The sequence below is a fragment of the Taeniopygia guttata genome, chromosome 7 (assembly GCF_048771995.1).
Source record: "Taeniopygia guttata chromosome 7, bTaeGut7.mat, whole genome shotgun sequence".
In the NCBI taxonomy this organism is placed as follows: Eukaryota; Metazoa; Chordata; class Aves; order Passeriformes; family Estrildidae; genus Taeniopygia; species Taeniopygia guttata.
Genome location: NC_133032.1, coordinates 30,570,938 through 30,592,686, shown reverse-complemented (window position 1 = coordinate 30,592,686; position 21,749 = coordinate 30,570,938). Strand labels below are relative to the sequence as shown.

At 45.8% G+C, this 21,749-nt stretch overlaps 1 protein-coding gene across 2 annotated transcripts in view; it reads right to left on the bottom strand.

The window, feature by feature from the left end:
• Positions 1-405: 405 nt before the first annotated feature.
• The window catches only part of C7H2orf76 (chromosome 7 C2orf76 homolog), a 67,025-nt gene continuing 45,681 nt past the window's right edge, over positions 406-21,749 (bottom strand). Inside the window, exon 6 of one of the 2 annotated variants that reach the window (XM_072931683.1) lies at positions 406-2,567. The gene's annotated coding sequence lies outside the window, so the exon portion shown is untranslated. Of the gene's footprint in view, positions 2,568-15,507; positions 16,240-21,749 lie in introns of those variants that run through there. The other variant, XM_072931684.1, reaches the window with a different exon arrangement.

Sequence of the window (21,749 nt, the reverse complement as noted above, 5' to 3'; positions counted from 1 at the left end):
CTGTCCATACAGGCAGAATCATCCCCCTGTTCCAGCACGGTGTCCATTAGAGATCCTGCTGAAGGAGAAGCTTGCACACCGTCCAGACAGGCACTGCAGCTGCCTGGGCTTTGTTGGGTGTATCGATCCCTGTGAACTGCTGCTATTTGCATTTTGCCACATCCACTTGCTGCACAGGGAAGCTGGCTCTCCCTCTGTTGGACAAATACCTTTGAGTGTTTACAAGAGAGCAGCTTACAAACCCTAGAGCTGCCTTCAGGGCACTGCTTGGAGAAATACCAAAAGGTGTGGAGAGGATCAGTGAGAGCCAAATGCCTTCATATTCCCAAAACAGGTACTGTTCACCAAACTCAGAAGGAATCAGCCTGTGTTTTCTGGGAAAAAAAACCCCAATAATAGCAACTGAACCTTGCTTCCCACTTTTGGCCTTCCCTTCTCTCACATCAGGGTCCCACCCTGAAGTTAATGCATCAAAGATTAGATAAATTCTGTGAGAACAGAGCAACCTCAGACGATGACTAAAGCTGGTGCTGAAGATACCTGGTCCCAGCATCCATGGCTGCTCCTGTGCCCAGGAAACTGTTCTGAACTCAGCTGATGCCTCGCCCCAGCAGCCAAGGTGGTAGAAGAAACACCAAAGGAGCTCTGAGCTGTTTGGGAGCTCCCTGCTCCAGAGCAGATCTTCAGTTGGATGTAGAGTAGGTTTAGAGAGAAACAAAACTATCCTGAAGAAACAGCAGGATGTGAGCATCACCACCTGTCAAACATCAGCTTTGAATGATGTCTTGCTTAGAAACAGTAAATTAAAATGAAGCTTGCCCTTAACCAGCTGCATTTGGGTCACAGCAAGAGCAAGTTCAACTCCCCTTTCCTAATTCTCTGCTTCTCAGTATGTGTTTACAAATGGCTTGAGGAGAAACAGGTTGGCCCTAGATTTGTCTTGTTCAATTTGTCTCCTTAGATAACTAATGCTTTTCCAGTGTGACTGCTGCAATAACTCTCCACTATCTATACAAATAAGCATCTGCTTTTTTAATTGAGCTAGGGCCTTCCACACAAGATACAAATTAAGTAATAGTTAGATGTATTTTTTTAACATGTATTGGGGGGTGTAGTAAGAGATCCCTTGCCTTCTGAGTACAAGGTGTGCACTTCCTCAAGCTGCTCAGCAAAGTGTGTGTGCATAAAACCAAACCCCTGGCAGGTTCTCCAGCTGAAAATCACCCATCTCTGTCCCAAGGTCACAGAAATTCCCAGCAGGACTCAGCTCTCAAGCCTTCATGACTTCCTTCAGAAGAGTTAAGAGGGAGGCTGGAAAGTCAGAGTACTAAATTCAGTCCATTTCAGCATACCCCTTGTCTCAAGTCAGCAAAATTTCCATACCCAACCATGAGGCTGAATATTTCCATTCCATGAAAGGAAAAATTGCTGCAGGGAATTGATGTGCATGGGCAGCTGGCTTCACCAGGATGAAAGACACACATTAAAAATGCTTTTGAAATGCATTTGGGCTTCCCTCCGGGAGTTTGCTAAACCTGCAGTCAGGTACCAGAAAGAATTTGTCCCCTTAAGGCGAAGGCAAGATTAAAATTAGTAAGAAATAATAGCCAAAGCCACAGGTGGGACAGATGGTGTTGAATGGACATCTGTTGGAATAACACTGAGTTACCATGTGAGACTTTTACCCTGCATCCCCCAAAATTAAATGTGCTCCTCTGCTAATCAAGTAGCGTGAAGAGGAAGATGGGTGGATTGGAAACCCAAAGCTAAGAATGGCAAGAATTGGCTTTACACCTCCATCAGCTGTAGGAAACACATGGTGAGTGGGGTGTAAAAGCTGGAGAGGGCATATGGAGGAGGTGGGGCAGATGGTTTGGCTCTGGGATGCTCTGCTCTGGTTTATTGGTGCCCAGGAGAAGAGTCACTGCTGCTCTGAGGAGCTGTGAGGTCTGTGCAGAGGGAAGGTGCTTTGTTACTCTCAGGCAAACAGATGAAGAGGTCTGACTGCCACCTCTGGAGTAAGGGCAGTTTGGGGTGTTCCAGAGAGGAGACAGAGAGCTGGAGACAAAGGTCAAGGAGAAGCAGTCCAGTGGCATGGATCAGCCAGAGCACCTCCTGTACCTCTGAGACACCCAGGGAATTAATAACCAGAGTAACTGTGACAACTGTTTTTGCAAAAGCCCTGCCAAGCTGAAAGAGTAACTGTGAGAGAAAAACACATATTTCTATAAAAATGAAGCTTTAAATAAGCACCAAACCAAAGTAGGCAAGATGACTTTCTGAGATTAAAAATGTTTGATTAAAACACAGTGAAATTGTCTCAAAAATATGTAGCCATGTATGATGTCTTCAATATAAACCCAATTAAAAGCATGACAATAGGTTTTATTTAGAAACGTCCTGACCTTTCTCGTATGACTCTTGTCCTGCCTTCTCGTTACTTGTCATTCTCAGTCACTGTATCTTGCTTAAATGAAAAGTGTAAGCTCTTCAGGGCACAGGGCTGCATCTCTGGGTTTTCTCATCCACTGTGTACAACAATGCATGCAGCAGAGACGTCCTTAAAACTGTTAAACAGAACACAAATAAAACAATTCATCACCAATTTTGCAACTTTACTGAATTTTCTCACAAGAAAACAAAAATACCCTCTAGTGTGGATATCGGTAAGAAGCTGTTTGCTCACATTAGGAATACTTAGAGTAAATAATAATCACGGAAAAGCAGTGCTCTCCTTGGTAATGATGTTTATTGAATCGCAGAGCAGCTCCTGGGGAAGGGCAGTGGAATCCCATTGCTTGGGATTTTGAGAGCAAGGTTGGGCAAAGCCAGAGACTGCACTGCAGGGCTCGGTGCCCCGCTGGCAGGAAGACGAATGAGAAGCCCTAAGAGTCTTCTCTATTTGTTCTTCTATGATCCTTAAAAGAGAGATTGATGCTGACAGCATCCAGGTGGTGTGTCCGTGACTCAGCTGTCACGTCACTGCTTACGGCTTAAAGCCAGTGAGTCAAGGAATGAAAAACAGGTGGAAGGAGGAGGAGAACCCTCCTGAAGTGCTCACCTCCAGCCATCTCTTCCTGAGTGAGCAGGGCCAATTGCAGACACAGGGACACAGGAGAAGGAGAGGCAATGACAGAAGGAGAGGCTGGTCACCTTCCTCCAAGGGCAGCAGGGTTGCAAGCCCTTCTCCACGCCTCATGTGGTGTGGAATAAAAGCCTGGTGTGAATTAATGGACTTCTTCTGCAAGCCAGAAGTGTCCATCCTGTGTGGTAGGTCTGAAGCCCACTGACTCTTGTAACTGTGCTCTGTGGACAAAGTGCAGATGGAGTAAAAATTAAATCCATCTGGTTTAGTTCCTGCTAGACAGAAAAGGTAACACCACCCATGTCTGGTCACGTATTGTCATCATACAAAGTTTACTGTTATGGATCTGATTCCACATGACACCCAAAATTCTGTTCTGAGAATGGGTCCTCAATGGAGACCTCAAACATTGACAACAGACCCTAATTTCTCTGCAGATCCAAGAATTCCTAGAATACAGAAACAAGCCACCTTGAAAGCAGACTCCTAGGTTCAGGTAGCTTCTGAGACACTACTGTCTCTCTGGGTAGGTTCACAAAAGCAATCTGCCACATCTGAGATCTAAATCTGATTTTTAATTTATTTTTTTTCACTGTCTTGATTGCAAGGTCAGCTTTTTGTAATTCCCAGTAGCAGAAGGTCAATGGCATCTCCAGAAGTTGGGTACTCCACCACTTTCTCTGCCTTTGGGTATGATCAATGGAAATCTCTCCAGGGATAGAACCATCTAAACCTCCTCAAGAAATCTGTTGAAATTCTTCATAATCTCTACCATAAACAAACAAACAAAAAAAAAACAACAAAAAGAAAAACATAAGGAACTGACCTTAATTTCTCTGATGCCCTTTAAGCCTCCAATTCCTTGTCTTATCCACCATGGGCAGGGAAAGCAGGAGATTCCTTCCCTTTCTGTGACAGCCTTTCACACATTTGACACAGTTGCCACTTTGCTTCCCTGCTCAGTCCACACTCCAGATGCTCAGTCTATTCCACATTCCTTTATCACTTTTTTTCCCTAGAGTTCTGTTCATTCTCACTGCTCCTCCTGGACTTTCTCTGATGGTTCACATCTTTTCTGATCTGGATGGCATTCTGGTCTACTCATGCAATTCATGATTTGCCACTATTTGGACTTCTCCTCCAGCCTCTCCTCCAGCCTGCCAGTTGTTACCATGTGCTTGTAAATTTAATGAGTGTTCCTTATCCCATCATCAGTGCCTTACTAAGTAGTACCAGCTCCAGATGCATGTGCTGGCTGTCACTTATCCCTGTATCATGTGAGTGTTGCATGGTTTGGTAGCTGCCAGGAAGCTTGTGATGCATTGGCAACCTTTTGTGCAGAGTGCTAGGCAAAATCAGAAATGAAAGATGGAACCCATCCCAAGAAATTAACAATCAAATTAATTTTTTTTTTTTTTTTTACCCCAGAAGGATATGCCAACACCTTCTTTATCACACTTTGCATATGGGGAAATTAGACTATTCTTTCTGCACACCTGTTTTATCACAAAAATGAGATGATCACTTCTTTCTAGAAGTCCCAAAAAAAGTAGTTATTACCAGCATTATCAAGAGCCACATCTAAGGCTCGGTTTTAACTGCATTAAGCCTTGCTTAAGTTTAAAAGACTTTGTCTGCATCCCTCTTGCTGTCTGCTCACTCACTGCCTGCTCCACCTCGGATGAGAGTCAGGCAGCTCCTGGGTTTTCAAACCTGACTGCTCCCAGCCTGAGTGACACATCTTATGGTGACACATCTTATGGTGACACAACTGCTGCAGGGTCTGCAGGAATTGTCTGAAAGCCAAGAGCTCTGTCCAAAGGAAGGAAAAATGGCAAGGACATAGTTATGTGAAATGAATGAGTAAAATGCATCAACTCCAAGGCTGCAAGGCAGAGTAACTGAGAGCATGGCATTTTGCACCACTTCTGGTGTGCAGAGTAGACCAATTTTTAGAAGTGCTAAATCATGGCACTGGTTGTGGCATGACTTCATCTTGTTTGATGGAGTTTTGATCTGCAGAGGCCATTACCAAGGAAAGTATTCCAGCCAGAAAGTCTGACCCTGTGTTAGCAAAGCACCTGTGACAGCAAAAGGGGGCTCTGCTGTCGCTTGTGGAGCTGAAGGGTTAGTAACAACTCCTGTTGTTTATATGTGCACAACGTTTGGAATTAAGCACAGATCTGTGCTCTATTTAGGTGTACTTTTAATTACTTTTGATTAGGATAAAGAGGATAATTTTCTTTTACAAATTCTCAGGATATTCCGATCATCTGGAAATTAAAGCAATTCTTTGCATCCCAGGTTATTTAGTGTCAACTTCAACATTTCTGAAGAGAAGAAAGAGAGAAGAGAAGAGAAGAGAAGAGAAGAGAAGAGAAGAGAAGAGAAGAGAAGAGAAGAGAAGAGAAGAGAAGAGAAGAGAAGAGAAGAGAAGAGAAGAGAAGAGAAGAGAAGAGAAGAGAAGAGAAGAGAAGAGAAGAGAAGAGAAGAGAAGAGAAGAGAAGAGAAGAGAAGATGGGTTTATCCTCTTTATCATGGGATCACAGCAAGGATATCATCTTTTATCATGGAAAAGCCTCACTACAGCCAGGGACGTAGCCCAGACAGGCTGGTTTTGCAGCCCTGAGGCTCCATATAGGATCTCTCACCATCTGCCCAAGCAGATCCATGCTGATGGAATTGGGAAGCAGGCATGGATGCTAGTGATTTACTGGGAGTGCAGGAGGCTGCTTGTTTTAATATATGGCACATATGGCATGAATGTGTTAATGGAATTTCTACTGTAAAAAAAATTATGTCCACACAAAGTATGGAATTACTTGGGTAGGATTTATGCAACAGGCATAAAATCCAATGGAAACAGTCTAACCTTTCTGAGGCTTATTAAGTTTCCTTTTTATTTATGGAAATGTCTTAATATATGCAAGGTGAATGCCAGAAAAAAATACTATAGATTTAGTCAAAACCCAGCTCTTGTTATTTATAAACTTTCACAGCTCTATTCTGCTCTTGTTTACATCAGGAGTAAAATTATTTTAAGTCACTGGGCCCAATCCCAAATCATCTGCATGACTGTTGAATGGGCACCAGCACTGTGGTGGTATTAGTTGACCTCAAAGTGATGCTAAGAATGAGCAAGAGAATGTGAAGCTAAAAATGTCATTAAGGGCATTAAAAAAATTGCAATTTTCCTGCTTACCCTCATTGTATATGTTACATTAAATATACATCAAAGTAACACACTTCCATCCTTGCCTGCCTGCAAGGAGGAACATGCAGAGCTCCCTGAGGCCTCCCTGAGCCCCTCAGGACTCAGGACAAGGATAGTTTTTATTCCTTGGTGGTGAGGAGGATATTTATCCAGGTTACTAAAAAAGAGATGACACTGTCTCTCCATCAGTGGTTAAGGCCCATATCACAGCTCCAACCAAACTGTGACAATGCCTTTCAAAAATTACATTCCTACAAGTGTCATGAAAAGCAGAGAGGCACAAATCAGTGCTCTGGTGAGAGGAGACAGAATGTCCCCAAGGGTTACACCATCTCTGGCAGGACAGAGGCCAAGGAGGCCACTTTCAGCCACCAGGAGTGTCACACACAGGGTGGTGTTTGCAGTGCAGAGGGAGGAGGTGGATGGTGGGAGAACAATGTGCAAATCCATTGGAAAACAGGCTTCTGTTCTTCATCAGTTTACACATCTTACTCGGTGCATCTAAATCCTGCACAAATTTCATCCTGTACTTTTCCACAGCTGTAGCACTGAAGCATCTTAATTTTTTACAGACACTAATGAATGCAACCTCAAAACACCCCCTGAGGTCAGCTGGGGTTACTAACTGGAGGTGACAATAGATGAGCTCCAGCAAACCTTGCTCTGGTGGTTTCCAACACCACCTCAATCTGCTTCAACTTCTCCCCAAAATCACTGCTGCATGGCTGGCAGGGAAGAGCTGGGGCTGGCTGAACTGCCCCTGGCTTCCCAGCCTGCATCCCAAAACCAGGAAAAACAGCACCAACCAAGGCTGGCATCTCGGAAAAGAACTTGTACATCATCCCAAATCCCAGCATGTAATGCTAATGCAGGAGGAAGTCAAATGGCACCAGGCAGAGAGTCTCTGGCCTTTGGAGACCTTGCCCCTGGAAATGAGTTTGAAGTGAAGCACTGTGTCTTTTCCTCTGTCTTTTAAAAGCCAGGGATTTTTAAATCTTCCTGATGAGGAACTGTCCTAGTTCCATGAGTCAGGGAGAGTTCAGGATGGGGGCACATCGCAGGCAGGGGAATTGGAGTTCTAAAGCCCAGATTTTGTCACTCTGGATGATGATGAGATGCATCAGTGCATCCTGCTGTAGAACCAGCCCTGAAGAAGGCTGGTTCAGGCTTTGTCAGTGCTTCTGCCTCACACTGAAATCTGTCACCTACACCAAATCTAACCCCCATCTCTCATTTAACACTTTAAACACTGCACTCCACACAGCTCCCTGCAACAGCAACCCAACAAGGTCCATCCCTCACCCTGAGAACATGAAGTGCCCCAGGAGACACTCCCCAGGCTGTGCCCAGCATCCCCGTGGGATGGGCAGGAACAGGGAAAACCTGGTCAGTAAAGGTGTCTCCCATCACCCTCAGCACTCAGAGGCTCTGCTGGGTGCTGGCAGAAGCCCTCAGGAAGGGGAGCCACTGTGGCCCCTGTCTCTCTGTGATGTTCATGTGGCTGAGATTTTTCAGGCTTATCACTTCACCCAGTCTGGGGCTGTAAATGAGGGTGATACCACCTGGAAAGCATCCCTGCTGTCAAACTTGGAGCTTCCACTCCAAAGCATGGAGTTTCTTCTAGGCAAAACATCCATAGAAACTTCTATAATGTGGATTAATTACTTGCATTTCTCTAAATTTATTCCAAAGAATAACTACATTCTCTGAGCTGAAAATTTGCATTGACACCTGTAAGGAAATATAAAATTACCATGTTTGTACCAACTCCAGGCTGAAAAACTTCCATCGAAAGAGCTAATGTTTAGTAAAGTTATAATCCAGTGAAAACCTTAATCTTATCATGTTTAGACATCTTAACTAGACATCACAGTCTGTATTACTTAGAACAGGGTAAGGTTAATTTCTACATCACTCTGTATCACAGAGAAATCTGAAAACAATGTTCGCATTTCATTTATTCTTCACTCCACTGAAACTCCCTTTCAAATGAAATCAATGTTAGCTGAAAATAGTGCTTTGCCACAAAAAAAGCACATTCAGATTTGTTCTGCTTCCACCATTTCAGTTATACTTTTCACAATTGTTTTGAATGACGCCTTGCAAATCCTACCTTTTCCTACAAAACTGAATCAGCATCTCCCATCTCTCTGAACTTGTCTGTTCTCCCTTTGCCATTATTTCATCAAACTCTGCAACATGGTCATCTCTGCCTCTTTTATAATGCACACAGACCCAGAATAAACAGAGGGAAAATATTAGCAAATGTGATTCTTTTAACTGGGATTTTACATGAACTCTCTAAACTGTGTCTGATGCAGTGCATATGCAGATCTGACTTTGAAAGTATCATTTAGGGGAAATCCCTGGAGGATTCTCATCTTCTGAGTCTGCCAGAGCTGGCAGAATCTCACTACAAACACATTTAAACAAATGGGAGGGCCGGATGGCGTTTGAAATTCCCTTTCAGGACTTCTGCTAAAGCTGTGTTTGCCTGTTCAACAGATATAAAAATAGAAAAGGAGAGGGTGGAAAATGTAATAAGTGATTTTTCTGCCTTACTAAGCAGTTTTAATTGTTTGTTGGTTGCAGCTGGCATGGTGGTACAGCCCCACATGGGGATGGAAGGGGCTTTTTGCTGCAGATGCAGCATTGCTGAGCCTGCAGAGCCACCATGAAATCCCACCTCAATTCCTCTCCCCATTAGCAGCAAAATATGTAGAACAAAGGTGCTGAAAGGATATAGTGGGCTTTTCTTGTTGATCTGACAGAGCAATTTTACAACACCATGTAAAATTGAAGTTCAGCTGTTACAAGGGTGTGAGATCAGGTCCTCACGTCAAGTCCATCTTGTCCCCACTGCTCTGCTCCCAGTCCCATTTGATGTCTTGCTCGCTTGCTGACACCCAGGTGGAGTGTGGAAACCTCTTGGCTCTTTCCAGTACCATCCTTGTTATTCATCACACAGACTTTGAGACTTTAGGCAGTGTTTGACAGGACACAAAGCCAAGGCAGGGACTGGCTCAGTTAAGGCAGGGACTGACTGTGACACTTCATTGGCCACTTTAGTTCCATGAGGTCAGGCTCAGCCCCACAGTCAGGCAGACACAAGACAGAGCTGGGACAAAACTGACAGGAGGATCCTAAGGAGGAAAGGTCCAAAAGTTTTATGGTCCAAATCCCTCTGTGTTTTTGCCTCCTGGCACACTGGTTGTCAGCGAGGGGACTGAGGGGCAAGGAGCACACAGAACACTGCTGCAGGTGAGAGGGAGCTGGGCACAGGTAAACATAATCCACCAGCAGTGCTTGCAAGATGCCACAGAGAGACAGAATCCTGCTGTGGAGCCAGCACTGGAGAAGCTCTCCTGGACTCAAACATTGTTTTAAGCAAGCAAAACCCCTGTCTGGCTGCTCAGGGGAGCGTGACGTGTCCGAAGGCTGGCAGCAGCACCGGCCACATGTCACAGCCCCAACACGGAGCTGCTCCAGGCTCCCTTTGAGCGACAGCTCTGCACTGAGAGCTGAGCTGCACAACCCGTCCTCAACACAGATACAAAAACAGAAACAAAGCACTTCACATTTGTCATTGCCTTTTCTTCATCTCTGCCTTGCACTTTGCTTTAGCACAGCGATATCTCCTGATAAGCCTCCCTGGGAAGCTGTGCCTCCTGTAACACGGCTGTTCTCACCCAATGTCCCCACCACAGGCATCCTGCCCCAGATCCTCCTCTCCTTCTCCCTAGTGCCTGTAAGAGTTGTGAGCCTTAAATCAATGCTGACTTAAATGTTTAATTGCCCTCAGGGAGTTCCTGCTCCTAGTTTCATTAATTCACGACAATTTGCATACGAGCATCAGCGCTGCCTTACGCAGTGGCCATTGCAGGTTGAACTTGTCGCAGATGCATCTCAGTGGCATACCAGTAATCCTTTTCCAAGTTAATTGGCCCGGGCTTGCTGCACACACCACTGCATAAAGCTCTGGTTTTACCTCTCTGGCAGGGTCAGCCAGAAGCTGGCTTTGCTCCCAGGCTGATGTCCCCACTCCTGGGCCCCCCCGAGCCCATGTCAGACACCCCATCACACTGTCACCAAGCCAGCCAGCACAGCAGGCAGCCTGCAGGGCTGGGTATCAGCATGAGTGCACACAACTAAAAATAGTCCAGAAACAGTGAAACCAGGGCATCCACCTGGATACCGAGGACCTTCCTCCTTCCAGGGATCACATGCAACCAGTGTCCCTGCAGAGTGAGAGGGAAAAGGAGGATAATTCAGAGCACCCACAACACTGCTGTGCTCTGGGGGAACATCTTTCTCAGTCACTTGTAGACAGATTCAGACACCAAGCCTTTAAATCAGGTACTTAGCATCACAAGCATGAATATTCTGTATGGGTTTTTTTTTTTTTCTGTGTCCGCTGCTTTGTTATCCAGTAAATAATTTTACTATGTAGCTCATACTAAACAAAAAATATTTTATATAAAACTAGAGCCAGAACAAATCTTTACACATCTCAGGCTATATGACATGATAAATTTGGCTGGATGAACCTCCAGCTTCAGAGACCCCAGCCTTGCTGCTGGGTGTCCTGGGGTTTGACCAGAGGAATTGCATCCCAGCTGGGCTGGGCTGAGTGGGTTGTCACTCCCCAGTGAGACTCCCCTGGTATTACACATGCTGAATACCGTACTTTGACATCACACCTCCACTTCCTCAGTATCTCCAAACCCATATAGTGCCAGGCAAGCTGATTTAAGCTTTTAAGTGTCTGGCTGAAATGGTTTCCTCATCCCTCCCTGGAGGAGGCAGCTTTGCTCTCCATATAAAGTCACAAAGTGGTATATTTGAAATACACTAAAGCACACCTAGAGGTGAACTGTGTATTATCCTATAAACTGGGAATTAAAGATTCTTAAATTCTAACCTAATAGCAGAAAGACAGCAAATCTTTTCTGTTTCTGAATACATTATGCTTGCTTAAATCCCAGGCAGTGCCTGATAATCACCCCAGCTGTGTTTCCAGTGGTATCAGCATGCACAGTGCTCATGCAAACACACAGAGCCGGGCTCCCCAAAGCTCCAGGTGTCTGCACAGGACTGAGCAACTCCCCTGCCACTTGGCCAAGCAGCAGCATGGCCTGATGAGTTTGCCACAGCCAAGAAGGGAAGGAAGGAGCTGCACTACAGCCCTGGATAGGGCTGCATTGCATCCCTTCCATTGCAAACCCAGGAGACCTGGAGTGAATGCCCTGGTCCCCGTGTGTGCTGTGAGACCCAGCGCAGGAGCCGAGAGCTGCAAGGGTTGTTCCAGTCACTCCGTGCTCGTGGTGCTCAGCCATGGGCATCCTGAGTGGCACAGGTTAATGGGCTGCCCACATTTCCCAATCCTCATGAGCAAACACTGCCAGGAATGATTACTAGCCCCTGACAAAGGTCATGCTCTATCAGGGCTCTACGCTCATTGAATCAGGATGTGTTTTCCTTGCACTGCATGCAGCTGCTGAAGCTCCTTTATTTTCATGCATTTTATTTCTGACACAGCTTTTTTGTTGGTAACACCCGGAGAGGAGAGGAGAGGAGAGGAGAGGAGAGGAGAGGAGAGGAGAGGAGAGGAGAGGAGAGGAGAGGAGAGGAGAGGAGAGGAGAGGAGAGGAGAGGAGAGGAGAGGAGAGGAGAGGAGAGGACTGGGAATGAGACTTAATTTGTATACTGAGTGGTTTCAGTTCACAACAGGCAATTAATACAATCAGGAGGAAAAACAATCCTTCAAAATGGAAAGCAAAGTTGAAGGAATGAGTGCTTTTAAGTTACAGCCGTTAAAGCCCAGTGCTGGGGTGCCAGCATATCCCAGGGACCAGGACAGCTCCTCTCATACTCATGCAGCTCCACCTAACCTGCTGCTGACCTCACCTTCCCCATGATAATTTCTCCAAGAATCTCCATTTTGTCCCTTATCACTTTGCTCTCAAGTTTCTTCCCTGTCCTTCCATGCTATTTTCCCCTCTCCTGGCTGCAGGATGTGATGCTTTCCCTCTCTGCCTGCTCTCCAGCAGCAGCAGAGCTGTTTGTGTGGAGTGCTGGTGACATATTGTGGCTGGGCTGGTTAATCACACATATTCCTAAGAGCCATCAAAGCTGGTTGGATTGGAGCTCTGAGCTAACACAAAATACTCACACTGCCCCCCAAAATCTATACAATCTACAGGGGGGCTCTGGGCTCAGCCCTTCTGCCTGCTGTGGTTTAGGATTGAAGTCTGAAGGATTTTACACCACTAATATCTAATTACATACATGCATGGAGTATTACTTAACACACAATCTTGACTTCAAAAATGTTGTGATTTAAGCTTGAACTTGATGATATTTGCATATAAATAGAGACCCTGGTTTTGTGTTTAGACTGTGTATCAGTGAACAGAGTGGTGGGGACAGGCTCTTAGGCACTACAAGTAAGATAATTGTTTAACTGGCATCATTACACTGATTTAAGGCAAGAGGAATTCCTGTGTGCTAAAGCATATGCAAAAATTGCAAACTACTTATTTATTAATTGTTATAAATTGTTCAAGCCTGCATTTATAAATTTTACAAACCCAGAGCCTAAATATACCTCACATCAGCAGGTGGAGGGAGGTGACAGCACCTGCAAGTGCTTCCAGCAGATCATAGTCAGGCTACAGAATAACTGCACAGTGGTAGCCAGAAAATATCCAAGTCCTTCCTTGTGCCCCCGTGCCAAATGACGTTTCAGAACTGAGACACCAAGTAATTTAAATACTGTCAGTCTATGCAGCATCTCAGTTATCCTTTAATTGTATAGTTACTCTTTTCTCAGAAGAGAGTGGTGTCTAATCGCGTCAGGATTTTCTTAAGTAATTCTGCCTCTGGGTAAAGAATATTTTTTTATACAGCAGCAGTGGATCTATATGGCTTTAAGAGGCAGATTCTTCTAACACTCAGGGCCTGGCTTAGAGGAGGCTCCTGAACTGATTCTGTCAAGAAGTGTTTGCATTTTCTTCAGGGCAAGTTAGAAAAGGGAAAAAACCTAAATGCGTTTTGACATTTGTATTTGGAGTGTTATCTGTCAAATATGCCAGGACCAGATCACAAATTTCCTCAAGATTGTCGTGGCTCTCCCACCTATCAATAGCAATCTGGAGCTCACAGAGGATGCAGGCAGAAAGGCACCCTGATAGAGTGCAATGACAGATTTCACATTAGGATGGAGGAGGAACAGGGAGCAGCCAATGGCATCTTAAAAACTGCACATGGGTTCTCTCAGTCAAGTGAGGTCTGACAGGGCAGTTTGCAAAATCCAGAGAGGAAACAGAAACCAGAAAGCTGCCCAGGGCCAGGGCTGCACTACCTGGAGCTGATCAGTGGCTGATCACCATATGAGTCCTCATCCCTTCTCATCCCTTATGTTTTCTGATGCTCTGGGAAAAATTACTCTGTAGAAAGTCTTGATCTTTCACTTCCTATTTATATGTTATTTTGGAGCAACTCTTCCAGTCCCCTCTACTCTGAAAGCAGCTAGGGGCATTGGGACTATGCAGGGAAAGTCAAGCAATGCCACCAGGGCTGAGGGATGCTGAGGAGCAGAGAGGCCCCAGGATGGGCATCCCCACCTCCTTCAGAGCCACAGTCCTGGGAAAGGCTGCAGCACCAGCCTGGGTACCTGTTCCAGCAGGACAAACAGCACTTATGCAGGACATGCAAGAACAGCCTGTTCAGCACCAGTGGCAGCAGAGGACAGAGGCTGCTTAGATTTTACACTGCTTCACCTATTGAGTCCTGAAGGTTGGTTATTGATTCTACAGCTGACATTACACAAAAGCCCCCATGGCCATGGGGATGTGACCATTTAGGACAATTTCTGGTACTCCAGCACATCAAGTCAGACCTTTTCAAGGTGATCTGCCATCTCTGCCCCTCCATCACATAGCACATGGCTGTTTCCAAAGCACCCTGTTCTAATACGCTGGTTTAATACCATACAGAGAAGAGATCAGCAGGTCCCATTATCATAGGAAATTATAATTCTCTCTGTGCTGGTTGCATTCCTAGGTTTAATGTATTGGCACTGCTGGCTAAACTGAGGCACCACATGTTGTATTAGCTGCACTGATTGGTGGATGAGGAGTGCACAAACTGCTGGCACATTGTACTCCAACATTAGAGCAAAAATGCCAGTGAAATGTAATGCTGTGTAGAGAAATGTGAGCTGTTCCCAGGTGTATTAATAGTCAGGCTGAACTGGGGGGAAAGATGTTGGTCTGTTTGCTGCTGAATATTCTTGAAATTCCATGTGGTAAAGTGATGCTGGTCTGTTTGACCACAGGTGATGTTATCCTTAGCAAGGGCATGCTTGTCCCAAAGTTTTTCAAGGATCAATACCCTGAGTCCTGCTACAGGTGCTGTCAACTATTTTATTACAGATGTTTAATCACTGGTGGTGAATTACCCCTGGGCTTCTTCAAACACCAGCATGTACCTGTAGCAGAATCTGATTTTCATCCCAGAGCTCCCAGGTAGCTTTGATTTCCATAAGGGAGAACACCTTTCAGTCACATCCAGGCAGACAGGCATAGGCTTCAGCAGGAGTTTGCTTCTTTCATAGTGAATCCTTCTCCAGAACCAGGGCAGAGTCCACAGGATATATTTGGCAGTGGACTGCATTTTTCCAGGATTTGAGGTGTTGCTTGCAATGCACCATTGCAGGAGGCACCACAACCTGTGCCATGTGACATGGAGCCTTTTGCATCTTTCATTCTCTCAAGGTTTCTGGGGAAGAAGCTCTACAAAGCACAATTCTTAAAAGCACTTGATGCTGAGGACCAGCCTGTCCTTTCTTCCTGTTTTCATTCCAACCTGGTCCCGGTTGCTCCTGTCCCCACAGCTTCTAACTGCACACAAACACTAAGTTTTTGTAATTCCTCCTCTCCAATGGGCTAATATATTAATCACTGACACTGTGGACAGGAATCATTGGCCATCACAAGACTGATGGAGTTCACAGAGGCCAGGTGGGACAGCAGGTAGCACGCAGAATGACTCTTAATATAGCTCCATCTATTTCACAGCATTTGTGGATTAGAATATGCTACATACCTGAATAATTTACTGAATTTAAGGGAGTTTCAATACCCTTGTTTTAACTGTAATTCCACTATCCTTTAAAAACCTAAAGTAGAGCAAAAAACACCAATAATAGGCAATATAAAAGGTAGATTTATTTTTTAGCATGATCAGGATTTCAGAGCCAGGATATAGAAATGGATGCAAGTGCTCTGGCATGGCCCTATCACCTGTGCTGCTGGGGAAGCATCACTGCACAGCATAATAGAAATGCTTCCTTATTTTATTTATTTTGGAATCAAAGGGGTCTACAGGCACATTAACCCCTGGGAATAAAATGCACCTGGCAGTAAGGGCAGTTTAGCAGGAGCAGCTCTGGAGAGGAGCAGGGACACTCACTGAAGCAACAAAGCCAGACTAGCCTGGGCAGGAGCAGCCCAAGCTCTGGAAGTCAGCCCTGGAATTAAACTCAGTGCTCCTGTTCCACAAAGGCTCTCAGCTCATCCCCAGCCAGCCCTGCACCTCCCAGGACTGCCCCAACATCAGCCCAGCATTGGCCCCCCAGCTCACCCAAACAGGCCTGGAGATGTGTGCTGGCCTCCAGAGAGATGTGTCAGTGGTGGGGAGTGCACAACAGCCTAAAAGAAAAATCAGGGCCAGGGCTGCACATTTTAGGACTCCTCTCTGTCACTGAACCCAAATATCATCTTCTCCCAGCTGCAGCAACAGCTCCATGGGGTTTTTTTGCCCAAGCTCCCAGGAGCACGACTGATCCTATAACTTCAGGAACTCCTTCCCACAGACCATCAGCCAGGCTGAAAACGATGCTGACCACCATGAATGCTCCACATGTCCTTCTGCCCACCTGCAAATAAACACAGTGCAAGTTCCCTGCAAATATGAAATAATGCAAATAAGACAACTCCAGAAGACCTCAGCAAGATCATCCCAGGACATGCCATAACTACCTTACTAATGGGTCTGAAAAATATTTAGATCATGTGTTAGATTCCTCAGTAGCTACTTGCAAAGCAGATCAGTGGGAAACCCGGGGTCTGCAGCCCATCAGGGAGACACCAAAAAGCCAAAAAGCACAGAGCTTTTTCCTATAATGAAGAGCAGGAAGAGACACCATAGGGGATGTCACCACTGAGCTGAGCTGGGAGCTACTTCAGCATCTGCTTGAAAATACATTAAAGCCCTTCCTCTTGATGGACACATTTGCAGTATAAATAGTTGTGCCCTCTTTATTTCACTCTGAGGTTTAATTAATATATAAATCAAACACTTATAAAACTCACAAATGCTTGGGAAGATGTAAAATTTAATTAGTTTGCCCACACAACTCCATATGTCAACTGTTAGCTCAATTACTCTTTGCCATGAAATACTGACTGCACTTTCCCATATTACTAATTTCCCTCTATCTCAAGTCATGCTTAATCAACACCCTGAACTCAACACACACACATTTGCGCTAAATTAAATATTCAGCACAAGGAGCAAGAGCCTCTTTAATGAAACCACAGCTGGATTTTGCTCAGAAATGAGATCCTCGTGCAATATTAGGGCAGAGGATATCTGGGGTAATCCCTGGGGTGTGGGGCAGGTTATCACCTGCTCTGGGATGTGCAGGACGTGCATTACCCTGCTCATGCTCTTCCATGGAGCACTGGAGGGAACACATCCCTGTCTGTGCTGCCCTGGGATGGAGCAGATGCTGCTGGGGCAGGGACTGGAGGAGGTGAGGGAGGCTGGGAATGAAGCCCAGGCAGGGATGGGTGAGGAGGGGCAGGCAGTGGGTGCACTGTGATCAGCTCAGGTGTGTGGTGTCAAAGTGCAGGTGTGCAGCAGCTAAAGATGGGGCCAAATCACCTCTGTACCCATTAAATATGCATTAAACGCACGCTCAGGTCAGCCCCAGCCTGGCAGTGACAGTCAGTACAAATGAACACTGACGCTGCATTTATTCCTATTTCAATATCCTCAAGAGAAAACAAAATGTCAAAATTATCATCTGGAAAGAGTCCCAACAACTTCTCCATCCTCCTGAAGCCCCTCTCTCTCCCCCACCCCCAGGATGAGGGCTCTGACAGCCCCCTGCCCGGGCTCTGTGCCACACCATGCCAGTGTGCCCACAGCTCTCTGCTGGCCAGCCGTGCCACAGGGTGACCTTGGCTGGCTCACCCACAGTGCCCAGCTGCTCCCAGCACACAGCCAGCCACTGGCTTCCCATGGGCTCCCAGATGTCCATCCCACAGAGGATGGATCCTGCCTGCCTGTGGGGAGCAGGGGGACACGGCCATAATGGTGCCACCGTGGCCAGTGGGACTGCTCAGTGAGGAGGAGGATGCTGGTGGCTGGAAATGCTGTGGCAGAGGGTGCAGCAGCCAAGTGGAAATTTAAAAGGCTGCAGGGGGATGCACTAAACATTTTTGCTTCTTTGAGAACTCCTTTGGAATAAAGATGCTTATAACTCTACAAAATTACTGTAAATTAAGCTCTTATTTTTCCCATTTGTGCTACTTGCTGGTATATAATTTTCCTGTTTGTGCTGTGAATACAGCACATTTTCATTCATTTTCCCTAAAACTATTTTCTTGCTGATTTTGCTTCCAGGAGTTGGTGTGGGAGCACAGCCTGGCCATGAGCACTGCACATGAGCTGCCAGCACTGCCTGTCCCTGGGCTTCTGCTCAGAACCACTTGCACCAGGCTTTGACAATCCTGAAAAAGTTCCTTCCACTGCCCTTCCTGAGAAAAGGGTCCACATGTCACTGGCCCCTGGTTTGCTCACAGGGTTTGTGTTTTGTTCCCCTCCCTGTTAGGCAGAAGCTGTAAGCCTTGCTACCAGACCTGAGATGATGCTGGGAAGTTCTATGTCTTGGATCAAGATTTACCATCCATAGCTCAAAGCTCCCCTAAGCCCATTAATTAAGAGCCCCATTTCCCTGTGACCATCTCAAAAAAATGTAATTTCAATGGTAAAAACACTTTGAGGGTGGAGTTGGGGATTTTTTTATGAGTTATCCTATATAAGCAGAACTGGAACCCATTATACTGGAACCCATATTATAGAAAATAATTTTAATCCTCAAACTTTTTCTTCAGGCAATCAGCTTGTTTCTTTAATTCAAATTAGATCTTCATATTCAAGTCTCATTCTAGTTAATAATATTTTTCAATTAAAGTCAATTGTCTGTGATCTCCCTAACTTCCAATGCTTCCCTGAAACTCTAATACAAGCACATTTTGAATTTGTTCCTTTTTTTTTTTTTCAGAAGCTGGTAACATTTTGCTTAACAAAACCAATTTCCAGCAACGGGATCAGAGCAGAGCCATGGTTTGTTCTGATCATGTTTGCATTTAGTAGCTATCACAGGAGTGATAGCTACTAAAACAACACTGCTGGGAGGGAAAACACATTTTTTACAGGCCACCTGCCTCTCCTTGATGTCAGGATGCTCGTGCTCCCCATGGTCAGGGAGGAAACTCAGAGTCACGGGACAGCAAGCTGGGATGGGCTCCTGCATCAGCAGGTGGAGGTGGAAAACCTTGTGGTTAGAGATCCAGGAACATCCCTTTGCTTTTTTAAATATCCCTTCAAAACACAGCCTTTATGCATTTACCCCTTCCAAAGGGAGAAAAGGAAGTGTTCCATGGAAAGCATGGTGCTAAACATGGGTTACAAGTACCTGGGAGAGCTCAGAGCAAGGCAGGCTGCTGATTTCGTGTCTGATATTCAGTGCATTGCAGCTCAGCACTCCAGACACACGAGCACAGCTCACTGCCCCCATACTGGAGCCAAACTCATCCCTCCTGCAAGCCAGGCACCAACTCTGAAGTCCCACGAGGCTTCTGCAGTCAGACAGTACCTCTGGGGACACCTGGGCAACACCAGGGCCAATCCACACACAGGGAAAGCAGCTGACAAAAGGAAGGAGAAATTTTAGGACAGTTTCTGCACATCTGTGAAGCACCCAGGGAGTAGAAGAACCACCTTGGTGGTGAAGCTGACACTCATCAAGAAAGCTGTTGGCAGTGGGCAGACTTCAGACAATACTTGGTAAAGAGGTGATAGAAGAGAAAATCACAGAATGGTTTGAGTTGGATGGGACTTTAAAGATAATATTGTTCCAACCCCTCTGCCACGGGTAGAGACACCTTCCACTAGACCAGCTGGCTCAGAGCCCCATCCAGCCTGCCTTGAACACTTCCAGTGATGGAGCATATACCACTTCTCCAGGCAATCTGTTCCAGTGCCTCAACACCCTCACAGTAAAAAAATTCTTCCTAATATCTAATCTAAACCTACCTGATTTCAGGATAAAGACAGGGAAGCAGCAGCAGCCCAAGTATAAAGCTCTGCACAAGGAGGTGATGTGCATTATCAGCAACATCTTTACCTGGCCTCTCTGACACAAGAGGGCAAAAGGCACTCCTGTCCTGCCCAGCAGCATGAGACCTGGCATTTGCAGGGAAAATGCTCCTGTGGGATTTACTCAGTTATTGCTTTAGGGGTGTTTTGCTGCTTTCATGCCATAGCAAAGTCTGGCTGTTTCACCATCAGTGTCATCATGATGCTTTCAGTGCTTCTGGAAAGGTTAAAGGAACCAGAGGACCAGAGATCAGGTGAGAAATTCAGTTTCCACTGCCTTTTTTAAATACTAATAAAATACTAATAAATGCTGGTTACGGTCAAAAAGCCCGAAACAGCCCCCATGTGTATTTTGAAGATGGAAAGACAGCAGGCAAAGAAAAAAAGGCCCCCAGTTTTATTATTTTCTATAATCAGACTATAATTGGAGAGCAGACGCTGCCTGTAGCACACTGCCATTGGGGACTCTGGTTTTCTAATAAGAAATCCATGAGGGAATTAGATGCTGTTTCAGTGGTGTTCTGGCTGATTTAAGGGATGCACCTGGAGCCAGAATTCATGCCTTCAGTTGCTGTACTTCACCAAAAGCAAAAAATGTAGGTGCCACTTGTAAATCCCTGCAAAAATTGGGGCTGCAGTGGCAACAGTGAGAGTCCCTTAATTATAATAGTGCTTTTGGGAGCCGTGACAATTAGGAGTTTCCGGTGTTCTGGAAATCAAAGTGGTTTCTATTCTCTTCTTTAATTAATCCAGGCTTTTATCTGTGAAAGTGGAGATGAATTAAGGTTCTGCTCTAGGCAAAGGGCAATGATGCTTGTGCAGTCCCTGGCAGGGAGAAGCCACTGGACCTCCAGGACCTGGGTGACACTGCAGCATCCCTGGCCTCCCATTCTTAATATTTTGGGGGATGAAGGGGAAAGACCAAAGGGTGACATGCCTCGAGCAGGAATCACCACAGTATGCACATATCAGGAGAGACCTGCTGCATGGGGGTGTGCAGCTGTGTACCCATGGCAGGGGACACACTGCCTGCCTGCAGGAATTCAGCAGATAACAGACACCAGCATTTATCACCTCCCCACATGGGAAAGGGTGAGTCAAGCTGCACAAAAATCGCAAGATTGGTATAAAATCATGATTTTTTTTTTTTTTCTGTTCAAAGGAAATTATTAATATAGGTCCTTTTATGCCACCACGGGAAGGGTTGATTTTGGGAAGTTTTCTAGGGCTGGGAAATCACACAGAAAGTCCATGTGACTCCTAAAAGATGACAACAGCAGTATGGGATTTGTGGTAAACCCGTGAATGCCTCCATGAATGTGAACTGTACATGCATGGATGGCAGAGGTTTCCAGCTGTAAGTAAAGCCTCCAGCTGATGGGATGACCTCAGTGCTCAAAACAGGAGCATCTGTCACCCACCAGAGCAGAAGGTAGCACAATGCAATTAACCCATACAGCTAATTAATCAAATCCAGCCCCGACAATGTTATCAAGGAGCTGCCTGGAAATTATTCTACATGTCAAAGTCTATTTTTAGTACAAATAAATCCAGACCCATCCTGGACAAACTGTGCTCCAGTTTGGGGCATCTCCACACTTCATCATTTCCCTGCAGAGAATTCTGCTGCAAGTACCCAAACTCGGCCCTAGAGGCGTGCCCCAGAGCAGCTTTGTGTTGGATTGAACAATTTTCCCAGAGAGAAACTGAATTTCTACATCCACCTTCCTTGACTTTTGGTCCGTTTTCTCCTTTTCCTACTAGGTGGCGCCTGCATGACAGACGGAGACCAGCCCCAGCGGGGAGCATCTCTACCAGGTTTCCCCCGTGAAGGGCCGATAAATGACACTTTTCCCCGAAAAGCCAGGCGGTTGAGAAAGTGAGAACCTGCCGGGAGCTGATTAGTAGCAGGAAGCCTTTTCTGGGAGCGCCACGTTAACTGTGCTGCCCCAGGGGCACTGCCAGACCCCCGGGAGGGAGGGGGATAATGGGGGACAT